The sequence below is a fragment of the Grampus griseus genome, assembly GCF_964374135.1.
Source record: "Grampus griseus genome assembly, chromosome: 18".
NCBI lineage: Eukaryota > Metazoa > Chordata > Mammalia > Artiodactyla > Delphinidae > Grampus > Grampus griseus.
Window position 1 is genome coordinate 77,659,948 of NC_139012.1, and position 13,348 is coordinate 77,673,295.

General features: G+C 45.1%; 1 long non-coding RNA gene across 1 annotated transcript in view; it reads left to right on the forward strand.

The window, feature by feature from the left end:
• Positions 1-395: 395 nt before the first annotated feature.
• LOC309836152 overlaps positions 396-13,348 on the forward strand; it is a 187,078-nt gene continuing 174,125 nt past the window's right edge. Inside the window, exons 1-2 of the long non-coding RNA XR_014298107.1 lie at positions 396-524; positions 2,083-2,170. This is a non-coding gene — a long non-coding RNA (uncharacterized lncRNA). The remainder of the gene's footprint in view (positions 525-2,082; positions 2,171-13,348) is intronic.

Genomic DNA, 13,348 nt, shown 5'->3' on the forward strand with positions numbered 1-13,348 from the left:
CATCTCTATAACATCTGCTCCTACGACAGCAGGTAACACGGGACGAGCAGCTGTTTCCCAGAAAAACCGTACGTGACTGTCCCAGTCAACTATCCAGCGACGGCTCCTATCAACTTTCTAATTAATCCCGATTTAACCAAGTGATAACACGCAAATATGTACCTACCAACCATGGGTACTCGGTGGGTAGTGGCTGAGGCTGGAGGGACCACCCCAGGGAAGCGGGTGTGAGACACGTGACTTCAGGGCTCTCTGTCTCCACCCCCCGCCCCGCCCCGCCCCGGGAAGCCCGGGTCAGCCCCCAAGTGTGCTCGCGCCTAACTCCGGGGGCGGGCCGGTCAGTAACCCAGGGCGACGCGATGAGCAAAACCAATTCGCGGAACATGAGTCACTCCCCCGAAGTTAAGTCCAGTGCGAGGGCGGCTCGGCCGGCAAAACTATCTGGGGCAAAGGCAGGCGGACGGCCCCAACTACACTGCGTGGCTTCCCCCCGGACCCGCGGGCCGCAGCGGCGGAAGGATCAGGTGCGGGGTCGGGCTGGGGGCGCCTGCCCACGCGCGGGCCAGCTCAGGGGCTGCAAACCGGACAGCTGACGGCGAAGCGGTGGCCCGCGGCTGCGCTCCTTACCTGCGCTGCTCTCCGCGGTCCGGCGGCGCGGGCTGGCGCCGCAAGTCCCGTCGTCCCAGGCGGAAGGGCCGCCGTCTTCTCCCCGGACAGCGCGGGCCGCGGCTCCGTCTTGCGTCCTCGGCGGCCGCCGCGGCGACTGCGCTCCCGGGCGGGAGGGCCCACATCCCCGCGCGGGCTCGGGGCGCCCGGGACCCGGCGCCGGGCGGGCGGGGGCCGCAGACCTCGGCGGGGCGCGCGGGGCCCCCGAAGCGTCTCGCCCGCCCGCCCGGCGCGCGCGTCCACGTGCCAACCCCGCGTCACGTCCCCGTGGGTCGCTGGGCCCCGGCCCGTCTCCTTTGCCGCCGCGGGGGCGCCTTCCAGCCGTTCCCGGTGCAGCGGCGTCGCGTCACGCAGTGCGGGTCGGAGCTCCGGTGTTCCCGCCTCGGCCCTCGTCCCACGAGGTACCAGAACCGGCGCCGCCCTTTCCGCGCGCGCCACGGCGGCCCTGCTGGGGACGCGGCCCTGCTGGGGACCCGGCCCTTCGCGGGCTCCGGTGTGTCCCCCGGCTTGTCCCCCGCGAGCCTCTGCGGCTCCGGACACCGAGCAGGGCCGGGGCCTGGCAGCTGGGCGGCCCCCGCGGGGTTTGCAGAAACTCTGTCCGCAGCACCAAGGGGACTGCGCGCCCACCCGCTGCTTGGAATAGCAGCTGTACTACGATTTGTTTTCTTTTTTAAAGCCTGGAGCGGTTCGCTCAAATGATGATAAGGCATAGGGTTTTCCTGGTAGTGCTTCTGTGTCTGTCATCTGTTTACTTGTTGACACCTCCGCACGGGAGAGTGACTTGGTTCCAGCAGTTTTGTGTCTGGGGAATGGCCGGGGTGTCTGCAGATGTTTGGTGAACGTACTGAGGAGGTAAATTATCAAACACATTCCTGAAAGGGTCCTACTGGTGTATTCTGTGAATTTTTAAATGGAGATAACGCTGTTTTATCTGGAAGCAAATGGAAACACAAAGACGCTGGGGTATTTAAAAATGTTTTTCACGTAACCAAGTGGATAATTGCAAGGCAGAAATGTTTACAACTCTTAGATTACATTTTTTTTTTAAAGCAGACTTTTCACAGGTGGAAATCAAAAGCCATTTTCCCAGAAAAGTCCAATGAAAATTTTGATTAATTATTCTCCACCTCATAGGTGATAGTGACAACCATTCTTTAAAAAAATTTACTCTCACAGGGATAAGTAAGATTGCTGTAGATTCAGATGTGCTATTAAAGATGGATTAATAATCTTCTACATATTTCACAGGCAGCATAGTGAAAAGAATTGGGAATTGTTGCTCTAAAAATGTCCATACTATACAGTAAAGGTTGCTGATTTTATATTTGTGTCAAATAGTGTAAAAGTTATTAATGTATTCTGCTTGCCGAAACTGACACGATCCCAGAGCCAACATCATCTCTCTCATTGGCTTAGGAAAAAAGAGCTGGCAATAGTTTCCTGCTGGGGATGGTGACAGCGTCAAGGACCCAGAGCACGTGCCATGATTTCCCTGATGGAAAAGGTAATTATATCCAAAGTGGAACATGGAAAAAGCCAGGGGTGTGTACAAGGTCTAAACTCTCCAAATGGTTTTGATTGAGCACCTTATCTGAGATATTTTGATCAACACAGGACATGTACAGTTATTTGCATCTTATACGTATTTATGAATATATTACATGCAGAAAGTTAATATATTACTTAGATTGTAAAACACAAAGAGAAAATTTTAAATGAATGATAGAAGTGAACATAAATAGAAAAGGTATTGGAATGGTGATGTGAGGCTCTTTGTAGACCCTCTCTCCAGGAAACAATCAAAAGTGAGTGGTGAAAATTATTTTAAAAACATGTATTTAAAGTCTCTGGAAATTGTCCTGAGGGTATACAGTACATGGAGAAACATTCATTCATGAGAATCTACTAAATCTTGGGAAGAACAGCAAGAATCTGGGTATTCGGTCTAGGACTGAATCTGTGCCGCCCCAGCTCAGTGTGGTGCGCTGTGTGGCTGCAGCCAAGATGACGGCCTTCCGCTCCTCCAGGTCCCAGTCTGCGTTGCTGGCTTCTCCTTGGAAGGGGCAGGCCTCCAGCATCCTCAGCCCCCTCCCGCAAGCTGCAGGCACAAGCTTTATTCCACAGGTGTGGCCAACAGGTCTGGGACTTCCCACGTACCTAGCCACCACTCTAGGGTGGAACCTCTACCCCAGGTGTGGCAGGCCAAGGATATGGGGCCACTACTGTCCCCATCTTGGCTCCCTTGTAGGGGGCAGTTCCATACTCGGAGAGGAGAGGAGACTAGGGGCTGCAGTCCCTAATCAGTGCCCTAGTCGTAGGGTGGGAGGTCATGGTGAGAGAGGAGGCCACTGTGCCCGCCTCCAGCTCTGGAGCAGTGGGGCGAGGTTCTGCCCGGGGCAGAGGCAGGCTAAGCAGGGAGTTCCACAGCCCTCCCTGAGGAGATGGATTTTATTTGGAGGAGATGGTGGGGAAGGGCACTCTCAGAAATGACGGAGAGCTTAGTAATACGCAATTGAGAAGAGGCTTGTAGCTCCATGATAGCAAAGAGCTCAGTGGTAGACTAGCTAGAAATTTAACAGAGAAAAGCAAGGATAAAGAGAGAAGAATGCTGTGGTAAATAGAGACTCCATGCTTAAAGAGCGCATGCCACATCTCACACGCTGCAGGACCCAGGGCAGAGCAGTAACTTGGAGGGAGCCTGGGTCAGACCCACTTGCTGATCTTGGAGAGCTTCGCAGAGAGGCAGGAGGTAGCAGCGCTCAGCCTGCGGTGAGGACTCTGCAGCAGCCATTGTGCAGAGCTCATCCCACCACGAGGATGAGGTGTTGGTAAGCGCCGTTTTGAAATCCTCCCTCTAGTGCCAGAGCCCAGCCCCACCTACCAGCCGGTCAGCACTGGTGTCCTGGGCTGCCTCAGGCCAGGCAGCTGGGTGGGCCCAGAACCCAGCCCTACCCACCAAGGGGTGAGAACCAGCCCTGGAATGCCCTGGGCCCTTGTCCCGCCCACCTGAGAGCTAACACCGACTCCAGGACCCCCAGGGTCCTGCAGCTGGAGACCTCAGGACGTGGCCCCATCACCAGCTCCAGGACACCATGGACCCTGCGGCCAACCACGACAGGACTGGCCCAGCCCACCAGAAGGTCACCCCCTCGTGACTCAGCCCCACCCGCCAGCAGGTTGGCAGCGGGACCAAGACTCCCCTGGCCCTGTATCCAGCCGTGCCAGGACTTGGACCTGCCAACCCACGGCCGGCTGGCAGCCTCTGCACAAGGCAGGGCCTGGCAACCGACTGGAACAAAGGTCAGATAAGCCTTCTAGCATGCCCACAGTAGTCAGCCTGCTACAAGAGAAGGGCCCGGGCAGCCCACATAGGAGGAAGCCGTACAGCATATAGCTCTGGTGACCATTACTGAAATGGAATCAATAATTTTAAAAAGCCCAACAAACAGAAGTCCAAGACCAGATGGCTTCACAGGTGAATTCCACCAAACATTTAGAGAAGAGTTAAGACCTGTCGTTCTCAAATTATTCCAAAAAATTGCAGAGGACAGAACACATGTTTTGGAACACATTCTATGAGGCCAGGATCACCTTGATACCAGACAAAGATATCATAAAAAGAGAAAATTACAGGCCACTATCACTAATGAACATAGATGCAAAAATCCTCAGCATAATATTAGCAAACCGAATTCAACAATACTTTCAAAAGCTCATATACCGTGATCAAGTGGGATTTATCCCAGGGATGCAAGGATGGTTCAGTAGCCACCCATCAATCAGTGTGATACACCACATTAACAAATTAAAGAATAAAAACTATGTGATCATTTCAACAGATGCACAAAAAGCTTTTGCCAAAATTCAACATCCATTTATGATAAAAACTCAACAAAGTGGCTCTAGAGGGAAATCCCTCAACATAATAAAGGCATATATGATAAGCCCAAAGCTAATATTATACTCAGTGGCTGCATTTCTATACGCTAACAAGGAACTACCAGAAAGAGAAATTAAGAAAACTGTCCCACTTACAATCATATAAAAATTAATAAAATAACAAGGAATAAATCTAAGGAGTTAAAAGACCTGTACTCAGAAAACTATGAGATGCTGATGAAAGAACTGGAAGATGACACAAACAGATGGGAAGATATACTGTGCCCATGGATTGGAAGAATTACTGCTGTTAAAATGACCATATTGTACACTGACCCAAGGCAGTGTACAGCTTCAGTGCAATACCTACCATGTGTGATGGATTTTGATCTGAGAGTAGCTTTTAAGTGAAGCCTGCAACACATCTGTCCTGTTGTCAGCTACCAATATTTACCAAAAGGAATCTTGCTGCTACCGCTGCCAAGAATGCCTTTTACTAGCTGCTTGACCTGGAGCTAGTATTCATTTTAGTATTGTAATCCTTACGTACATGTGTTAGAACCAATCATTTACTTCTAATCTATAAATTTAGTCCAGGTTTAGAATTAAATTGAATTCTTATTGCATTTTCCATCTTAGTCTTTCATGGTTTAATTAACTAAGCAGATTTAAATATATATTTTAGTCTGTCATTTCTAAAAATTACCTTCCACGATGTGTTAAGAATTAAATAATTACTGTCAAGTTGCTGCAAAATTAATTGTTACCATTTTAATATAACCACACAAAACAGGGAAAAGTTACTGAGTCTTAAAGTGCTTCTTAAAAATTTTAGTTAAGAGATTCATCAATGCTGACATCTTAATTTTATTCTACTCTTCAACTGGTGCATTTATTTTTATGTAATTATGAGCTGTCAAAGGTCCTTTTCATAACAACAGGTTTTATTTGCTTCACTGAACTTAATGAAATCCATGTGCATGAGGGAATTTTACAGATGTATTTAAATTCAGTACCTGAAATTCTTGTTTCTAATGGTGTCTAATATTTTAAAATATGTGGGCTTTTGAAGAAAGGAAATCATAGAATCACAAGAAACAAGTTAAAAGATACTAAAGAAGATATTTAGCAGATTTTGATAACTTCAACTGGTTTTATACTTGCATCATTTTAATCTCTTGTATAACTAATTTAGCCGTAACATTTCCAGAGAAGATTCTGCAGTCTTCTTTGGAAATATGTTCTGTTGTCAGAAAGAGTTTTCGAAGAATTAACAGGTTTGTTTTGGCTCCTGCATCACCTTAGAGGAAGCGTTTGGGTCATTCAGTGTCTTCCATAACGCGACCACTCACGTTAAACGTTCTGTGAGTTTTAGACCAATCTCAAGATTTGGGGGTTCTGAGGAAGAGATACTGTTACCGAACGCAAGTTCATGTGCCCAACGCACAGTGAGGCCAAACAAACTGAAACGTTGGCGTTTGGAGCAGAGAAAAGTTTCTTGCAAGGCCATGCAAGGAGATGGGTGGCTCACGCCCCCAAATCCTCTAACCCTCTGAAGGGTTTCAGCAAAGCATTTTTAAAGGCAAGGTGAGGGAGGGAGGCGGTTAGTTGCTGCAGACTTCTTGGTGTAGGACCCTTTGTTCTTGCAGCTGTCAGGTAGGTCAGGCCGTGATGTTCCTGTGAACCTCCAACCAGACATTCTGCAGCTGTGCCTCTACATGAATAGACTCTTAAAGGCCAGAGCTTGGAGAATGGGCTGTCCTTTGTATTTCAGGCTCTAGGCAACGTTCTTTTACAAAAGGTGCAGAGCCAGCCTGACTAAACAGAGCCCAAGGGTTAAAGTGAAAGGAACAGATCTCACATGGAGTCAGAGTCGTTCTTCCCTGTTGCAGCACCTGTGCAGAGTGTGGTCCTCCTGCCGCCCTGCACCCCGCCCTGCTCCTCTTCTCCCACCTCTGTCCTGCCCTCTCCCAGTCCTCCCTCGACTCAGGGTTCCAAATACTTGTCCCTCCTTGTGCAGATTGGCGTCCGCTTGCTTCTGAAACCTTGGCTTTTCTACTGTGGCACCTCTCCTTCTCTGCATGAAGCATCATCTGAGCACGGTCCATCTTACTCCAAGTAAGATCTCGGTTAAAAAACCGAGATAATATTTGTTCCTTTTACAGTTACCTTATGGCAGACTTTTATTTATTTATTTATTTATTTATTTTTTTGCGGTACGTGGGCCTCTCACTGTTGTGGCCTCTCCCGTTGCGGAGCACAGGCTCTGGACGTGCAGGCTCAGTGGCCATGGCTCACGGGCCCAGCCGCTCCGCGGCACGTGGGATCTTCCCGGACCGGGGCACGAACCCGCGTCCCTTGCATCGGCAGGCGGACTCTCAACCACTGCGCCACCAGGGAAGCCCCAGACTTTTATTTTTTATATTTATTTATTTAGCCACACCTCGCAGCGTGCGGGATCTTAGTTCCCTGACCAGGGATCGAACCTGTGGCCCCTGCAGTGGAAGCTTGGAGTCTTAACCACCCGACTGTCAGGGTTGGTTTCTCACCCTTTCTCTTCTCTTTTTTTCTTTTTTTAAAAAATATTTATTTTCCTATATGGCTGTGTTTGGTAAATAAATACCAAATATTTATTTATTTGGTTTAGCTGTGGCACTTGGGATCTTTCATTGCAGTGCGCAGGCTCTTCCTTGCGGTGCACAGGCTCAGTAGTTGCAGCAGGCGGGCTTAGTTGCCGTGTGCCATGTGGGATCGTAGTTCCCCGACCAGGGATTGAACCTGCACCCGCTACGTTGGAAAAGTGCAGTCTTAACCACTGGACCGCCAGGGAAGTCCTATGGCAGACTTTTCTATCATCTTCACATTTTCACTTAATTGGATAGATTAAGCCGTGTTAACCTTAGCAGCAGCGTGACTTTTTAGACCAATATTTATTTCTGTGCCAGTAAACCCGTTTCTCTCCCTCCCCTCCCTTACCTCCCTCTCTTCTCTGCACCTCCCCCACTTTCAGCAATCACGTGATGTTGATGATCTTCCTCACTTTATACATTTACTTTGGCCACTCGTATGCCTAGGCTATCACTTTTTTTTATTTTAAATATTTATTTATTAAACAACCCATACATTGTTAGTATAGACATCGTGCAAGGTTAAAACATATTCAAACATCAAGATCCACATTCAGGGCTTCCCTGGTGGCGCAGTGGTTGAGAGTCCACCTACCGACGTAGGGGACACGGGTTCGTGCCCCGGTCCGGGAAGATCCCACATGCCGCGGAGCAGCTGGGCCCGTGAGCCATGGCCGCTGAGCCTGCGCGTCCGGAGCCTGTGCTCCGCAACGGGAGAGGCCACAGCAGGGAGAGGCCTGCGAACTGCAAAAAAACCAAGAAGTTCAGATAAGGATTCTTAACCTGGGATCTAAGAATTGGACTTCAGTATTCTTTGAAATTCCTAAAATTGTAAGCAGAATTCTGTGTAAGTGTGCATTTGTTTTGACAGTGTCTGTAACCTTTATGAGTCTCAAAAAGATTCCTTGAATAAGAAAACTTCATGGTCACTGTGTCAGATTCTCCTTCAGATACCTTTGTGTTCTAATAAACAGTTTCAAAACAATGTATTAAAGTTTTGCAGTCTCTGGACTGTGCTAGAAATTTAGAAAGTCATATGGCTTAGCACACTGGAGCAAACATGAGAGGCCCTAAAATATTTTAAGGAGGTATAAGAACATGATTACATGTGCTCACTCACATATCTATAAACTTAAGACATAACTTAACTTGAATTGGAAGTCACAGGGTTTCTTGGCTATGGGATTTCAAGCTGTCACGCTCTGTAATATGCAACATGTAAATTCGGTGAACCTAAAACTGCTTCACCATGAATAGTCATGAACAGATTTCAAGAATAACATCATCATTTCATATTAAAACCATAGTCTCAAAGGTTCATTAACTTTAATGATGAGAAAACTCTGAATTTGCTCAAACTCCTGTAGCGTGTTTTAAAATTTTACCCTTTTGCTCTTTACTGGTTTTGAAAAAAAAATCATTTAAAATGCTTTGGAATAATCTGTAATAGAAAAATAAGGACTTTTTGGATGGAAGAAAATAGGTATTTTATAGTTTTCCTGTCATTTCATTGGCTTCAACTTTAGTGATTTTAAAAAAGTTTTCCTTCTTAAACTTTTATGAACATTTAAACTTTGATTTTATATCTTCAATTAAGTAAAATTAAACAAATAAAGCAGTACCTACTACATATCAAAAATTGTGCCAGCCAGGAGAGGAAAAACAAAGAGAAAGACATGGGAAATTTCTTAAGCGTGAGTTGAACAACTCACTTTGGAGTGTAAGGAAATGAGGTGGTGTCAGATTTCCCATAAGGAGTTTTTAAAAGAATCTTGTTAAGATTTTATGCACTGAGAAAAAGTAAAGTGAGAAGCATACGGAGTATGATTAGATTTAGTTGTTGAGTATGTTGGTTTTGGAGTGTACAGTGTTTTAGAGAAAATTTTGTGCTGTTCATGGGAACATGGCTGTGAAACAATTTGTTATTACTCAGCTCTGTCTTGTTAGATAAGTTAAAGGAACGGTACAGATATTTGGAGACCTAACTTGGATCCCGTAACGTTCTCCTTAATAATTAAAGACGGGGTACTAGCAGCAATGAACACACAATCTCTGAGGGAATGGTCGCTGTCACATCCAGTGTTGGCAGCCTCCATCCTGATGCAGGTCCCTCAAACTCAGGCCAGTCTACCGGGTCCTTGGGGCCATAAAGAATCCAGTCCCTTCTTTTCCAGTTTTGCCCTTTACACTTAATAAATTGGGTTTGCTTTACATTTTAAAGTGCCTGGTATAGAATTCTCAATTTAATTGGATCATGAGGTAGGGGTAGGTGCACAGGGGTTCCAGTTTCTCCACATCCTTGCCAACACTGTTTTTTGTTTTGTTTTGTTTTGTTTTTGACAGTGGCCATCCTAATAGGTAAGAGGTGACGTCTCGTTGTAGTTTTAATGAGTATTCCTCTAATGATTAGTGATGCTGACCATCTTTTCATATGCTTGTTGGCCATTTGTGTATCTTCTTTGAAGAAATGTCTATTAAAATCTTTAGCCCATTTTTTAACCAGGTTGTTTTGGTGGTGGTTGTTGAGTTCTTTATATTTTCTAGATATTAATCTAGATACGTGAGTTGCAAGTATTTACCATCAGATATGTGAGTTGCAAATATTTATCAGATACGTGAGTTGCGAACATTTTGTCCCGTTCTGTAGGTAGCTTTTCACTCTGTTTGATTCTTTCTTTTGCTGCACAGAAGTTCTAAAATCTGCAGCTGTCCCATCTGCTTATCTTTGCTTTTGCTGCCTGTGCTATGAACCTTCTTCTGTATGTCTTTGTACACAGATGAATGCGTTTCAGTTAACTATGTATCTGGAAGTGGATTTGCTACGTCATAGGGTATGGGCGTGCTTTCCAAAATGGTTTTGCCAGTTTACGACTTGGCCAGCAGTGTTAGAGGTCTAAATCATTCCACATCTTTACCAGTACTTAGTTTTGGTTATTATGTGTTTATTTAGCCACTCTGGTGGTTGGGTATCTCATTTTGCTTTTAATTTGTTTTTGCTTAATGACTGAATATTTTGAAAACTATTCCATGTAGAGTGACTACTTAAGGCGTTTCCCCGTTTATAAATTAGGTGATATCTTTTTTTCCATCAATTTTTAGGAATTCCGTATATACTATACTCTGAATATGATTCCCTTGAACAGATATATGTTTTGCAAATGAATTTTTTGTTTTGTTTTTTTTTGCCTTTCACTCTCTTAGTAGTGAATTTTGTTGAACAAAAGTTCTTCATTTTAAGAACTAGATTTTCTTTATGGTTAATGCATTCATGTTCTGTTGAAGAAATCTTTGCCTGTCCAGCACCACGAAGAACTCCCCCTTATGATAACTCCTAGAGGTTTATTGTTTAATATCTTTAAATCTGTGTTCCATCTGTCCTTTTATGTATGGTATGAAGTACATAGTGGGGCACTTTTTTTCCGGAATAGATATCTAGTTAATCCACTTTCACTATTGCAGAGAACGCCCTTTCCCCACTATGGAGCACTGTCCCCTCTGTCATAATCAAGGGACTGTAAAGGCAGCGTCTGTTCCTGGGCTTCCTGTTTGATTGCACTGGTCTGCCTTAGTGACCACTGCTTGCTCACGAGTCTTTGTATCTGGAACTCTAACCTTCCAATTTTGCTCTTTTTCAAAATTGACTTGTCCCGCCCTTAATTTTTACATTTCTATTTCTACGCATGCACGTGTACACACACGCCTGATGAGATTTCGATTGGGATTGAATTACATTTATACTTCATTTTGGGAAAAATCAACTTAAATATTAAGTCTTCCAATTCATGAATGTGGAATATCTCTCCATTACTTAAATCTTTTCTTTCCCTCGGTGTGTTTTATCCTCTTCTGTTATGGGTCTTGCTTATTTTTTGTTAGACTTATTCCTAGGTATCAGTTATAAATTATAGTGTTTTAAAAATCAAATAATTAACTAATTGTTGCTAGTATATAGATACATACAATTGGTTTTTCGTATTTATCTTATACCAGAAGCCTTGCTAAATTCTCTTACAGCACCTAATATGTTGTCTTTAGTTTACTGGATTATCTAAATGTACAATCTTATGATCTTCGGATAAGGATGGCTTTACTTCTTTTTTTTTTTTTTTTTTTTTTTTTTTTTGCGGTACGCGGGCCTCTCACTGTTGTGGCCTCTCCTGTTGCAGAGCACAGGCTCCGGACGCGCAGGCTCAGCGGCCATGGCTCACGGGCCCAGCCGCTCCGTGGCATGTGGGATCTTCCCGGACCAGGGCACGAACCCGCGTCCCCCGCATCGGCAGGCGGACTCTCAACCACTGCGCCACCAGGGAAGCCCCGACTTCTTTCTTTCCAGTGTATAAGCTCTTATTTCTTTTCCTTGTGCATTTTCTTGGTAGGGACCCACGTAAATCCTCTGGCTTTGTTCTTTGAGATTGGTTGGACACTGGACTAGGTTCTAGAAGAGAGACCTTATACACCAGTGCTTTCCATGCTTAGTCTCCCTTCATCTTCTCATCAACCTTAGTGATAGATACGAAGTGTTATTAGCGTCACTAGTACCATCCTGTAGAGGAAGAAACCAGACTGAGAAGAGTTAAAGTGCGAACATGATGAGGAACGGCTTTCCTTAATATTCTTTCCCTGCAAATACGAAGAAATGCTGCAGGAAATATAACGATTTTCCAAATACACAGCCAAGACCAAAAAAAAAAAAAGAGCCCCCAAAAACCTAAATGAAAAATAGGAAATTCTCAGTTGCCAGAAAGAAGGAGGACCCCAGAGCTAGGTTCTGAGTGCGGGCTGCACCGCCGTGGCCCCTGGGTTATCACTCCTGGAAACAGACCCTGGGGCTGGGGCAGGGGCTTCAGTTCCTACATAGAGTGAAGTCAATGTATAGGTTCTACACCAAAGTTTGAGCTGGGCTTGAGCCCCTGCCTAAAACCAGACTCTGGTTAGGAAAATGGGACTGAAATACATAAGTTTGTTCTAATTCCCACATGAAATGCTCAGACTTTATTTATAATAATATTATTGTCCCGAGTTCTGAAGGAGGCAGTCTCAGCAAGAGTAGTGACTTCTAATACTTAGGTCACCCGGTTAGGACACGGCGGGGTCCAGGTTCGCTTCAGAGCTGTGCTCCACCTAGTCTGTGGTGACCCCTGTCGCATTCCACAGATCCCTGTGCCCCCATTTCCTGCTGGGGGGCAATTTCCCCAACAAGAGAAACTCCTGTCTCAGGAAGATGATTTTTCCAGGGAGTGTAGAGGCTGACGTTCTCAGTATACATCGATTGCTTTGGGTAACGGAAGGCAGGTCTTATGTATACCATCATCCCATGAGCTTTTTTTTTTTTTTTAATCTTTTTAAATTTTGTTTTTGTATTGGAGCATAATCGATTTACAGTGTTGTGTTAGTTTCAGGTGTACAGCAAAGTGATTCAGCTGTACATAGAGATGTATCTATTTTTTTTCAAATTCTTTTCCCATTTAGGTCATTACAGAACATTCCATGGGTTCTGACAGCATGTACGCTTGGGTAATTCAGAACTCTGTTCAGATGTGGGGCACGACCACCACCTCGTGTCCTTAATCCTTATAGGCAAGCACAGTTCTGAGTTTTTCTATTCTAGAGTAGATCTGCCTATTCTAGAGCTTCCTGTAAATGTCATCACACAGTGTCTATTGTTTTGAGTAAGGCATCTTTCGCTCGGCATAATGTATGTGAGATTCCTTCACGTTGTTACGTGTTTTAGTAGTTTGTTCCTTTTTATTTTTGAATAACATTTTTCATTGAAACAATTTGTTTTTCCATTCCCCTATTGATGGACACTGGCTTCTTTCCAAATTTTGTCTCTTATGAATAAAGCAGTTACGAATGTTTCTGTACAGATCATTCTGTGGACACATACTTTATTTGTGTCGGGTGAATACCCGGAAGTAGAATTGCTTGTTGTGGGGTAGGTGTGTGTTTAGTTTTTTAAGACACCATCTTACATTTTTCCAGAGAGGTTTATCATTTTACGTTCCTATGCATAATGCATGAGAGTTCGGATTCCCCTCATCCTCACCAACGTTTAGTGCTGTCAGTCTTTTTAATTCTAGTGGGTGTGTAGCTGTATCTCATTATAGTTGTATAAGCATTTCTCTGATGACTAATCGTGCTCAGAAATTTTTCACGTGCTTGTTGGCCATTCACAT